A 14,029-nucleotide genomic window follows, 5' to 3' on the forward strand; every position below is an offset into this window, starting at 1 on the left:
ATGTTTTGTCCACCAGGATGACATGAGTTGCATTTCCTCCTTCATAGCTGTAGATTTTGTTCATTACTCACAGCCAGATGAATGCTTTACATTTCAGTATTACTGACTTTGTTAAGTACATTGTTGATATTAGATATGTATTTGTTAAGCACTATCTGAAAACATTCCAGTTAAGAAGAACCCTAGTTGTAAATCATACATGGGCAGTGACTTTTGGAACTTTGAATTTTGATGAATAATAATATTTATCATTTAATTATAGGTTATGGTATATTTATTAACATGTCACTATGGTTGCTTCCAAAAATGAGCTTAGAGAATATTTTTTAAAAAACAAAACATGAACGGAATGAAGTTTAAGATTTTATCTTTTAGCAGAGTTAGATTAATAAAGGGATTAGATAGATAGAAAAGCCACAACATGTAGTCATCAGGTTGCTATTTAAAAAATTTAAAATATCAATAAGTTATTTTGACATTTTTAAATTTTTACAAGCTCTTATTTCCAAGAGTCTATCTCTTTTATTATTTTCCATTTCTTTTGATCCTTAGGTACTTACAAAACATTGCCAATTTCCCAAGGCAAAAAGAGTGAACTCTTAACTCTTTTCTTTTTTAATTACTGAAAATTATAAATTATATAAATTACTGAAAATGAAAATTATAAACAACATTTTCTACTTAACTTCCTCCATTATGTGCAAGTAGCACCATTGTTTGCTTTAGAAGCCAGTTGAGAGATGACAGAATCAAAGCCATAATGATCCTCTTTTTGGATTGAATTTATGATATTCTAATATACAAATTATAATATTGTTAACTTATCATTAGATTGGGGCCACACCTGGCTAAGTTCAGACCTTAGACCTGGCTCTGTGCTGATGCATCCGATAACCCCAGGCAGTGCTGGTAGACCAGATGCAGCACAGCGTTTTGAAGCCAGCTTTGAGCTGTGCAAGTCCAGCACCTCAGCCGCTGTGCTAAGCTTCCAGTCCCGAATAAGCCAACATCCCAACTTCTACAGTAGCAGAGATAAACAGGCAATGGTTATTACCTCTTTAGTTGTTAAGAAGAATGTTATGCTTTTATCAAATTTTGTTTTTCTGGGAGAAGATTGATGTTGTCTTTATGTAGATCAAATTTCCCAGAAAATTGACCTGGAAATGGGAGATTCCTTATGAGAATTTCGTACAGTTGAGTACTCAGGATTAACACCTGTAAAGGCATGGCCCCTGGAAGACTGGAAACAGGGTGGATTTTAACTGTGACAGACTCTCAATGGAGACTTTGGCCAGCCCTATGGACTGTTTTTGCTTAGCTCTTCAGAGATTTGATGGGGAAAAAGTATTTCTGTTATTAACTGTTCTCTTTTATTCTGAATAGTCTAATAAGATGAGACAGAAAAATGAGTCACTCTGTTGTTAGATAAATAAGAGCTTCGAAGTAGAATGGGACATTCTGGTGACAAATCAGAGTAGTCATGGCAGTCCAACTTTGCTCTCTTCAATTCCACTTGTTTTCTGTAATAGATGGTAAATATTCTTCCTCTAGGATTCAGGTTTTTCACATCAAAAGAAAATTACAAAAGATTTCATTGGTATAAAATTCAAGGGTTCCACTCTCCTGATCCATAATTTGCTACAGAAATCAATCGGTCACTTTTTATGCCATTTTACAGTTGTTTAGTGCATTGTCAAGGGTGTGTTTCTTTTTTGAAGAGTATTATCAATTCTTAGAAGGGTCCTATTATATGCACATTCTCTTACAGCCTATGGCACATATATTGTTGCTGTGTAGGGAGGCATATAGTTGTTTCTTTGATTTTATTCTTCATTGTATGTTTATTGTGTGAGGAATGGTGTGTGTGTGTGTGTGTGTGTGTGTGTGTTTGTTTCCAGGCAATTGAGAATTTTGCTAGGCCATTAGCAACTCCTTCTATCTATAATCATAATTCTGCATATATTCTTTTATTGGTTTGCATTCCATTAGAATACTGACAAAATCTTTGCCTTTTGGGAGGAATCATTCTCTCCTTTCATATTTAGGTCTACGTCGAAGAAGAACGCTAAAGAAAGTGCAGCACTTTTTCTGTTTCAATTCACTGAAACATTAAATATTATTTTTTAAGCACAGAAATTAAAACCTTGCTTTAGAAGAAATAAAAAGTCATAAAAGTTACATCAAGGAAAGAAGTTAAAATTTTATATCTTTGACCAAATAAAAATGACTTGTTTTGTAAGAAAATAATGTCTCACAACAAAAACATAAGGGTATCGCATATGGTTTCACTGATAAATTAAATCAAATAATATCCAAACAGTCTTCAAGGTCTAGATTATTTGGGAAGAACAGAAACTATTGCAATTCAATAATGAAGGAATTTGAATGCCATGTTTTAATATTTTAGTTAATTTAAAAAATATATTCACATATTATTTCAAATAGATTATGAAGACACCTTTCTCCAGATTTATATGCTGGTGCCAACCGAGGGATTTGTTTCAAAGGCAAGATCTCAACATTTTTAGTATTCCAAATTCAAAAGTTAAAGAGGATTTCAGTTTTTAATTTGATTGCTATTTGAGGGCTAATGAAGCTGATGAAGTGTCTTTAAAGCAACACTAGACAAAATTAATTTTCTCTCCCATAAAATTCCAATGACAGTTAATTTCTGTTTACTGTTGTGCATATACATTTCAGTGACGAAGAAACAATCTGTAAGATGAGAGAGTTGACAATATACATTTCCACATCAGATATTAAAACATAAAATTAATGCTGGATTTTAAGTACTGCACTTCTATGATAATTCATGATTTTTGCTAAAAAAATTAGGTTTCCATTTGTACTTCATGTAAAGAAGCTGAGCAATTAAATACAATATTAATATAATATTTATTTATTTTTCCAAATAATTGTTTTAAGCAAGAAATTCTGTGTATGTGCCTTTTCATTAAAAATGGATAGGTAATATTTTTGTGTGTGGCAATATAACGAGGCAGTTTCTTTACTTTCTGTGTTCTTAAATAGTAGACAACTTAGTTGTTCAAATATTCATCATAGCAAATATTCATATCAAGAAATAAAACCTGAGAAGAAACATAATATCCAATTCCAGATAATAAACTACCCTATATTTCAGGTTTAGTATAAATGTACTATTATTTTATAATTGAAATATATCTCTGATAATAGAAATATCAAAATGAACATGGAATTTATTTTATTTTTGAAAAAATCCACTGTATTTAAGTACTACATTTTGCATCTTTATTTCTGTATTTTTCCTAGACACAGCAGATCAAATTCAATCCTTTCCCCCATGAGGGAAAGAAGTGGCTATACAGCTATACATCCCTTTTTCAGCAACTATAGTTTTGACATTAAAATTTCCGTCAGGTACTTAGTGTTCAAATAGAATGAAATGTATTTGCTAAAGATGGAAGAAAAGCAAACCTACTCATGTCCCAGTTTTCTAAAATTTGAAACAATAAGTAGGACAACTAAGAATAGCATCCTGCAAGGGACAACTTCAAAACAAATTTGGTAAGAGAGCATTTTTCATATCTCTTATCATCCTATTAGCTTTTCTTTTTTTTTTATTCCAAAGCTACAGCTGGCAGTATCAAAAGTTTACTACTGGCTCAGTGCTCACTGATTACTCTTGGCCAGGTTCAAGGCACCATATTTGCTGTTGGGGATAGAACCTGGGCATGCTACCTGCAAGTCCAGTGCTGTACCTGCTGTACTATCACTCGGATTCTTTCATTTTCATATAATTCTTTCATATTATATATATTATATATAATATGTATAATATATATACACACATAATATACATATGTGTGTTAATTTTCAAATATATTTCCCACATTATTTTAGTCTGTGCTATTTGATCTTTTTACAAAGTTCCTGTGTATTAAGAAATGATTACAGAGGAATCAGCGATCTAGCTCAATGAACTGATTTCAGCTATGTAAGAGAATTCCTAAAAATCAAGAGACCCAAAGAATTCCATTCTCAGTGCATGGAGATAACCCAACAAGGTGTATAGTAAGGCATTTGCAGATCTCACATACAGATCTGTCGCACCACAGGTAGTCCTTGGCTCTGAGCCTGCTTGGAGTGAGCCCCCGAATGCAGAGACATGAGGAATCCCAGGGGACAACCACGTGTGACCCTGAACCAAAACAAAATAACAGCAAGAACAATTTTGTGTATCTGCTCTGCACAGTGTCTCAAGAGAAGTAAGTGGAACCTCTCCTGAAAATACAATTTGTTTGAATATGAAATAAAAACAAATTTAAATTGCAGCAACCATTTCAAGAATCCATGATAATAGCAGATTCGTTTATTTCAAAAAGTTTATCTCTCTGCAGATTACGCCACCTCCAAAAACATGAGTGAATACATTTTGAAAATGTGTCAATATAAAGTGAAATGAAACACTGGGTTAAAACTTTGGAAAACAGTTTTCCAATAACCAATTGAGCACTTAAATGAGTAGTTGATTTAAAAATCCTGGGAAAGTTTAGCAGCATTTTACTTTTTATTGCTCCCATCAAGCGCATCAATTTCTCAGCCTTTTTTTCTGCAGACAGTGGTCTGTCTAGACTGTGATATCCTGGTCTTGGTTTCCGAGGGACCAGAGCTACTTTGTTCTGTAAGAATTGAATCTGTCTGACCAGTTTAGGAGCTGCCTGAAGGACCTCAGCTTACATTTGTTTCACAGATCTGGGAGGTCTCCCAGGGAAGAAAAGCAGCTATGCACAGGTTATTCTTCAAACAAAATGAAAGGCGAAGGAATAATCCATGACTGCCTAGGGCGAAGATTATAATTGAGGCAGATGATATATATGCTCAAAGCCCACTTGGAAAAAGCTAAGACAGATTCTTTAGAATTAAGGCATGGAGAGCATCGAATGTGTAAGGAATTTAGAAAACTACACTTAGTCAATGCAGGGAAGAGCCCAACAGAAAGAAAACTCAGAAGACCCTAAAATTTTCACGAATAACAGAACTTTAGACGGTCCAGGTAGAAAATAAAAACAGGCATATTTATAGATATTTTACGAATCTGCTAAATACTGATAAAATATTCTAACGGTCAATCCATATAGACAGAAAACTTGTATGTGTTGTTAAATGATAACTTGAAGTATCTAATATGAATTTAATTAAAAATTGAAATAAAAATTCAATTAAAAGTTCTAATATGAATTTTAATAGCTTATTTGGACAAAACCCAACTTTAATAAAGTAGTCTATGGTCTAGCAGAAAAAAAAGGTGCTCTGAGAAGTTGTAAAAAATTCAAAAACTGACAAGCAGCAGAAAACAAAAGCAAGGAAGTTATGCACCAAAGATAAGAGGGTTATTGCAAAATTACCTTCTGCATAGGTATAACAAGAAGATTAAATAACTAGCACTGATCAGAGACTACTGACTGACTTGGGATGTTAATTTTGGAAATACTGAAAGTTTTATTAAGACTTTTTTTTTTGTTTAGAGATGTGGGGTTTAGCACATATAATATTTTCTCTACTGTCTTGTTTTTATCAAAATGCATATACATAGATATGGTATATGTGTAACATACACAAATATAATATATATAATGTATATATATGCGTGTGTGTGTGCTTCTAATGTTATCACAATAGTGAATTTTTACTGTGTTCATGGCTTACTGAGAGTTCTATGAAAGATATGTATGTAGAATTCAGAGTCTAGAAGTGTTTATTGCACAGCTCTAGTAGATGGGTCGCGGTCTCTATCCAATGTCCGGCCTCTCCATTTCCCGCTTTATGACATCCTTCATCTTATCCCTTTATGCCTGGTCCAGTTGACTATGTGTGAAGTCCCATGCCTTGGCATCTGCTCGCCTCCACTGTATGATGGTCAGTCTGTCCCTCTGATGTTTTCTGTTCAGAGAATGCTTGCCCAGATCTTGTCACTGGACCGCTTTGAGACTGTGGTCCAGGAGTTCCTTCTCAGAGAGACTTTCCTTTATCTCTGGCAAGGCCACATGGCCCTGTACAAGATCCCTGCTTCCCCTGCCATCTGTCTTAGCATTGTGATCCTGCTCTCTCTCCTCTCGTGGGTGAAGAGAGGGCGAGACAGCACCTGCCTGGGAACTTCTTTGTTGGCTTCTTTCTGGGGACTCACAGAGCAGTGCTGGACTTACTCCTGGCTTTGCACTCAGTGGACCATTTGCGGGTACTGACTGTGTGCAAATAAAGTGTCTTCACTTCTATATTATTGATCTCTCCCCTGGGGGTTCTCTTGATCAACTGCTGTCTCCCACCCCCAGCCAGTCCATTATCTATTTCTGACTGTAAACGGATTTCTCCAGACAGATTTGGAGAGGTCGATTAAATGAACTAGTCTACCTGGCATCTCACTCTATCATATATGTTATTTATTTTTCCTAGGTCCTAGGGAAAAAAAAAACTATTTTTCCTAGGTTTCACCTTTCCTAGGTGAAACACTGTCTAGATGCAAGAGACTTCAAGAGGTTATCCTAAGCACTGTCACTGCTGGAAAACTTAATGGAACTTCTAGGTGGGTTCAACTCTTCAGGATGAAATCAGCTTTATCTATGTCACCCAGTAACCAAACTCTGACATACAGTGAATCCGACTATTGTGTGAACCCACTTGGGACTTGAGACTTTTCTTATGGAAACCTTAGACCTTGTCTTCAAGTGATGGTACAGTGGTAGGGCCTTTCCTCTGCATGTGGCTGACGGGGTTCAATTCCTAGCACCACCTATATGATCCCCAGGCTCCACGCACAGTGCACCCTGAACACAAGGCAAAGGTAAGTTCTGAGCACAGCCAGGTGAGGGCTAAATGAGAAAAAGTTAAAAAAGAGAGAGAGAAAGAAAGAAAGAAAGAAAGAAAGAAAGAAAGAAAGAAAGAAAGAAAGAAAGAAAGAAAGAAAGAAAGAAAGAAAGAAAGAAAGAAAGAAAGAAAGAAAGAAAGAAAGAAAGAAAGAAAGAAAGAAAGAAAGGAAGAAAGAAAGGAAGGAAGGAAGGAAGGAAGGAAGGAAGGAAGGAAGGAAGGAAGGAAGGAAGGAAGGAAGAAAGAAAGAAAGAAAGAAAGAAAGAAAGAAAGAAAGAAAGAAAGAAAGAAAGAAAGAAAGAAAGAAAGAAAGAAAGAAAGGAGGGAGGGAAGAGAGGGAAGGAGGGAGGGAAGGAGGGAGGGAAGAGAGGGAAGGAGGGAGGGAAGGAGGGAGGGAAGGAGGGAGGGAAGGAAGGAAGGAAGGAAGGAAGGAAGGAAGGAAGGAAGGAAGGAAGGAAGGAAGGAAGGAAGGAAGGAAGGAAGGAAGGAAGGAAGGAAGGAAGGAGAAAAAAAGCCCAATACTAACCTAGAAGTTAAGTCTATTACCATTGAACATATCTTTTTATGTAGTAAACAAAATCAGATTCCTTACAATTCAATTTATTTTACAGAAGATTCATCAGAATGCAAAAGAAAGGAACACAGTCAGTTCTGTGGTCATTATTTTCTTATTTCCTTAAACATTCTGCATCCTTGGGTCAGGGAAAGCTATTCTCCAGGGCCTCATGTTTTAAAAAGTTGTTTAATTCCTCTCATTTTTTTTTTTCACACTGCCCACCCTGAAACCCAATAAATTTTCCTGGGTCCCATTAGTACTAAATTAGTCTGAGATTTTATTCTCTTACATAGGTAGTGTCTGTAGCCAATTGTCAGCATAAAGACATTACAATAGAGGGACCTTTGCATATGCACCCCTTAAGAATTTAAGCAGGGGTTAAATCTCTAAGATGTAAATGTTGCAGACAGATAGATAAGGGCTCCTACTTAATGAGATTCAGGGAAATAAAGAAACTTAGACAGTAATTGCCCAGACTTGAAGTAGTCCAAGGGAATGAAAAACACATCCCTTTGTATGCAAATCCTGACAAGCTTCCTTAGAGATGGAGAAGTTGAGGCATTACCCAGAAGTTGAAATACCCCATGGTGGGAAGGATACAAGCCCATCAGTAGAGGAAAGGCTAAGGAAGAATCCAAAGGTTATGGCAAGAAAATGAAAAGACCATTAAGAGCCTAAAACTATCCTTATTACAACACTCAGGTAAAAAAAAAAAAAGCAGGTACTTTACAGAATACTCCCTACCACAAACACTGTATAAAGCCTCCCCAAAGCTATATTCTGCTACAATTTGTTGTTTTTTATACTCCAGAGAAAGCCTTGCTCTTTCTTGAGCATGAATCTCTCTCTGTCTCTCTCTGTTTCTCTCTGTCTGTCTCTCTCTCGCCATATCTGTCTCTCTGTCTCTGTCTCTCTCTCTCTCTTTCTTTACCTTCCTTATTTCTCTCTCTGAGTCTTTCAATGAATTATTTTGCTTTAAATATCAATAAATATCAATATGCAAATAAATCACTGTTGAATCTTTATTAGCGCTGTTGTCCCATTGTTCACCGATTTGCTTGAGCAGTGGGCACCAGTAACGTCTCCATTGTGAGACTTGTTGTTACTGTTTTTAGCATATCGAACACACCACGGGTAATTTGCCAGACTCTGTCAAGTGGGTGTTATATTCTTGGTAGCTTGCCGGGCTCTCAGAGAGAGACAGAGGAATTGAACCTGGGTCTGCCGCATGCAAGGCAAACACCCTACCCATTGTAGTAAATCAGTTTTCTAAACAAACAGAATTCATAGATCTCACATAATAAGTACCACTGTTTTATGAGTGTTATGAAACACTCAGCTTGATCCCAGAGCAAGCAAGGAATTGACAAAATATAAACAAAACAAAGCACTGAGGAGAAAAATAATCTAATATCTAGAGTTGGCATCCTTGAAATTTAAGCTTGAAATTTGATTGCTGGAGAGATAGTAAAGGGTTAAGCATGTGGCTCCTGTGCAGCCAAGTCTGGTTTGATCACCAGCATGACACGTGATCCCTAAACCATGGCTAGGAGTGACCCCTGGGAAGTATACTTCCTTCATAAAAAAATAAAGTTATTTTCTTCAAAGATTTGGGTCAATAGTGTAAATGTTCATAAGAACTGATAAGAGGAAATTGAGTTTTTTTTTATAAACCTCACAGGTTCTATTTTCTAAGTCCAGATAAAATAGTTAATGCTGAACTAGAGGGTTGTGGTCAGTACTAAGTTTCTTTGATAACGATGTGTTTCCTTTAAGTGCACACTGACAGTCTTAGATATATATGAAATAAGCTAATGTCTTTAAATATTTTTATTATGGATCCTGATATAAAAATTAACTTTGTTAATAGAACCAACTTAAAAGACCAGCAGAAGGAGAATGGATAAGCAAAATATGACATGCAGTATTTCCTGGAATTAGTATTCACAAAGTAGCCATGTGTGAATGCTTAGTCCTAGAAAGTTAAAATTTGAAAATCTTCTGCGAGTTGAGGGAAACCAACCATAAAAGATCAGTTATTATATGATTTCATCTAAATTTAAAATATAGAACGCTTAAGTGTACAAAGAGAAAACTAGATTGTTAGGCAGAAACTGGGTCTGTGAGGCAAGTCTGAGCTCTAATTTCCAAATGAGTAGGGTGCTTATATGTTAAGGATGATAAGATACATGTGAGAGCTCCATCAAGTCCCAAGCAATCTTTTGGTGTTCCAGTACAACCTCTTGAATATAATAACACAACTTACTTGCATTGTTTGCAATGGTTGATGGTGTATTTGTGTGCTCCAACTTAATAAAAAATATCTCAAAACACAATTCTCATATGAAATGTCAGATGCAGTAGTTAAAACTGATATTTTATTGTGTAAACTAGAAATATCTTTTTATATATGTGTGCATATCTATACATACACATACATAAAGTCTAATGTATGCATACATATACATAAACCCAGGTTTTCAAACAAATAACTTTCACAAACTTTTATGACAACATGACTGACAAAAGCTAAAACTGTAAGTCAAATGACAGAAGCATAAACATATACATATAAATGAATCCTAATATCGCCAACATAATTCAACCGTGTGTTTTGTGATGCTAGCAGTCTGTCTCCATAAAGAAGACAGTTCACCTAAAACTATGCAAAATAATTTATCTAAGTTTAATGCACTATGATTGGTTACATTTTTTTCTAAACCAGAAACATTGCTCAAAACTGAATCAAAACTAACATTTGGGCTGAACAAAGCAGCAAACTGAGAGAGAAACCATGGTGGTTTCTATTAAGTGTTGTCAGGGATGGAGGACAAATAGAAACGGCAGTGCTTGCCTAGATTCAGCCTGGCTTTCCAATGCTAATTTCCGGTGTCTGGAACACAGAGAACAAGCCTATGCAAAAGGGAATGATGCAATGTCCTGTAGTCATTGTGTAGAGAACAAAACACATGCTTTGTGTTGGGACTTACTGCAAGCTCTTTACTGTCTCCCTTGTAAAATTTTTACTGGATTCTGTCAAGGTTTGTGGTGAGAAATGGAGCTATGGCTTAGAAATGCTAAAGGTCAGCACAGGGTCACATTCAATAGCTTAAGGCCAACTTTGTGGCCGCTTGCAAAAGTCTCAGAAATGACCTTCTAGAGCAAACAAACCAAACCAGGTAGAGTTGGATTCTTATCATGATTTCAAAAAATTCTCACCAAATATATATATATGCATATATACATCTGCATATATATATATATATATTTGGATGAGAATGAAGAGTCCCTTGTACTAACTGAGTCCCCACTTAGGAATGAAAACCAAAAAAAAGGTCAGAAGATTGTGAAAGTAGTTTTAATATAGTTACTCTTCCCAGACTGGATGTTTGTACATCCTGTACAATATAAAAGACTTGAAACGCTAAAATTAGAATCGGTAATGGCCACTGGCACTGTGCCTATGTTCTAATACACATTTCTAAATGTGCTAAAAATTAAAAAAAAATTAAGTAAATGGCAATGAAGCTATTTATACAAACATGTATGAGATGATGATAAACAAGTGCTTAAGGGAAATCACAGCGAGAATATTGGCTTTCTTTCACTTTGTATGTGTTTTATTTGGGGGGCTATTTGTCCCAGCAGTACTGCAAAGACTCAGAGACCCCTGACAGTGGTCCTAAGCCCACAGGGACAGAGGTTCAATGTGAGAGTCTAGGATGGATTTTACATGGGTACTGAGCTCTGGTGCTGAGGAATACATGAGCCATCAAGGGGTGCCGGTGGATCCCCAGGGCTGTATCCAACTAGACTTATGGTCACCATGGTTACGGAGACCAAACCAGGCAGGGTCAAGTGCATGCAAGGCATGGATCTGAACTCTTGTTTCTCAGCCTCTAAGCTTGTTTTACAAAATGGAAAGACTGAGAATAATTGATTTTATTCTCACAATATGAAGATCTGATTCATAAACTTTTATGCTAATTTAAAAGACAAAAAAATAGTTAACACAGTCTTAAAGAAGAACGAAGCAGAAGGCTTTAAATGTCAAGGACCAACTGAATAATAAAAGTTAAATAGACAAATATATATATACATATATATATATATATATATATATATATGGTTACCTGCTTTTATTGCTTAGCTGGGTGTATTAATCAAACTGTCATTGTCATCCCATTGCTCATCGACTTGTTCAAGTGGGCACCAGTAATGTCTCTCATTGAGAGACTTATTGTTATTGTTTTTGGCATATCCAATACGCACGGATAGCTTGCCAGGCTCTACCATGCGGGCTCGATACGCTCAGTAGCTTGCCAGGCTCTCGGAGAAGGGCGGAGGAATCAAACTCGGATTGGCCGCATGAAAGGCGAACGCCCAACTGCTGTGCTATCGCTCCAGTTATTAATGCTAGGGTGTATTAATACTTATACATATATATGTGTGAATATATATAATATTTTTATTAAGGCACCATAATTTACAAGTTTGTTCATAACAGATCTTAGGTAGACATTATTCCAATACCGTTTGACTACCAATAGGACCTTCCTTTCACCAATGTTCTCAGGCTCTCTAACTTCCACAGCCTGTCTCCTCTGCCAGCATGTTTTAAGTTTAGTTATTGTAATTTGGTCTTTCTCCAGGCCGTGTTGCTGGTTCTGGGTTTTCAACATTATATTCTAACAAAGACAGCACTCTATTAGAAAGAGGTACATATATGTTCAAACTTTTTAATACAGTATACCTTTCATGGAAAAATAATATTCCCCCATCATCAGTCTTACAATCAAAAACTTAGATTACCAGGCTGCTGGTTATGCACTAAATAGAAAGACAATGTAATAAAACCAATCTACTTTACAACCCTCTCACCAGAAACACATCCACTCTCTACTTTGAACAAAAGTATCCATGGCATCATTATTCATAATTCCCAAGGAAAATGAAACTAATCAAACACCTATTAATAGTTCACAGATAAATAGCAATAGTTATGGAATATGACACTGTTAATGAAAATAATCTACAATTGCATAGAGCAATGTGGATGAATCTCACAGCATGATATTTAAAGGGGAAAAAATATAGAAAGTCTGCACGATTTTATTTGTATTAAACACCAAGTTAGTTAAAATTTTACCTGGACTTTTACACAAGTTGTATACATATGGTGAATTTCTTCTTATGTTTAGATTTGTTGTTTAATTTTCATACCAATTTTCTGAAGACTTCAAAATGCAAATTGAGGGTATATAAATTTTTATGTATGTACATTGCACATATTTTGTTTTGTAGGGCCCACACAAGGACTTACTCCTGGTTTTGTGCTCAAAGATCACTCCTGGCAAGGCTCAGGGTAACAACCAAGTCAGTCCTATCTAGGCAAATGCCCTACCCACTGTACCATCTTTCCAGCCCTGTATATTACACTTTTATAAACAAAACAAAATAAATAAAAACTGTGCTGTCAAATGGCTTTCTCCATTCTCAGATAGCAGAGGCTTACCAATCTCACTCAAAATATGAAGAAAATCAAATAGAGTGCACACACATATGTAGAAATACATACATGAATATGCATATCTAATTACATATATGTAAGTTGCATGTGCAATTTTAACTAGTGATTTACATCTGTGGAATACAACCCTAATGAAACATTTGACAATACCTAAAGTCATGTCCTTATTCTTTCTGAGACCAAGGAATATGTAGTAAAACGGCTAGATATGGAACAACTCTGATAAATATATAACATATATATGTACAATTATATGTATAAATATATACAGCAGCCTATATAAAATAGTTACTTGATTTAAGTTGCCTTTTACAGCAAAGTTGAGAAATCCTGACTTAAAAGCTTTTGTACTGAACTTGCCTGTAGTGAAACAATGCAGATTTCTTTAGACCTATTCTTTCCTTGATAGCAATTCCCAGCATGTTATCTTTGAGACCCAGAGGACGGTGAGTGCTATTTGCCATATGCTTCTTGACAAATTCTTGACTCCCCTCAGCTTTAAATTCCCTGAACATTAATTAACCTTTATAACTGCAAGTCAACCGAATCATGCCTTAAAACCACATTGGTTTTTTTTCTCCTTTTACTGACCGGAGTTTATTGTAGTTTATCATTTTCTCAGTGCCAAATAAAAGCAGACTAAGGAGAAAAACAAGCAAAATTGTGTTCCTAACAAAATAAATAGGCACAACAGCTTTGTTTCTACTCCCCGAAAACTGAAGGCCTAAACTCTTGTCAAAGTATTTTCAATTCGATGATTCTATTTCCATCTTTGTGAGGGAAAAGAGTTTAAGGTCAAGTTTACCGGACTCTAGGAAAACAGTTCCTTCTAAGCTGCATGCTGCGCTAGAGAGTCAAGTGTTCTGAGGGCAAAATAACAAAACAAGGAAAAGTCTTCCTCTCAGTTAAAATGAGTTCCCTCTTTTCACCGTTAAGCACAGTAAGAGTTATTTTCTGGACAAAGCTCTCTGTTCTACACTCTTGACCGCACAGTAGATTATGAATTGTGGTGGATTTCCAGTGTCATTTTTAGTTCAAGAAATCAAGGATTTCTGCAGTTTACTTTCCCCTTCCATGCTTTATAAATTCCTGAAGCTGAT

The 14,029-nt window shown here is 35.8% G+C and overlaps 1 protein-coding gene across 3 annotated transcripts in view; it reads left to right on the forward strand.

Annotated features, from left to right (window-relative positions):
- The window catches only part of LOC129400849 (uncharacterized), a 128,365-nt gene that overhangs the window by 25,251 nt on the left and 89,085 nt on the right, over positions 1-14,029 (forward strand). The window contains exon 2 of one of the 3 annotated variants that reach the window (XR_008627942.1): positions 4,098-4,211. The exons of the other annotated variants lie outside the window; for them this stretch is intronic. The gene's annotated coding sequence lies outside the window, so the exon portion shown is untranslated. Of the gene's footprint in view, positions 1-4,097; positions 4,212-14,029 lie in introns of those variants that run through there. 3 annotated transcript variants of the gene reach the window in all.

Source organism: Sorex araneus, chromosome 1, assembly GCF_027595985.1.
Source record: "Sorex araneus isolate mSorAra2 chromosome 1, mSorAra2.pri, whole genome shotgun sequence".
NCBI classification, from domain to species: Eukaryota; Metazoa; Chordata; class Mammalia; order Eulipotyphla; family Soricidae; genus Sorex; species Sorex araneus.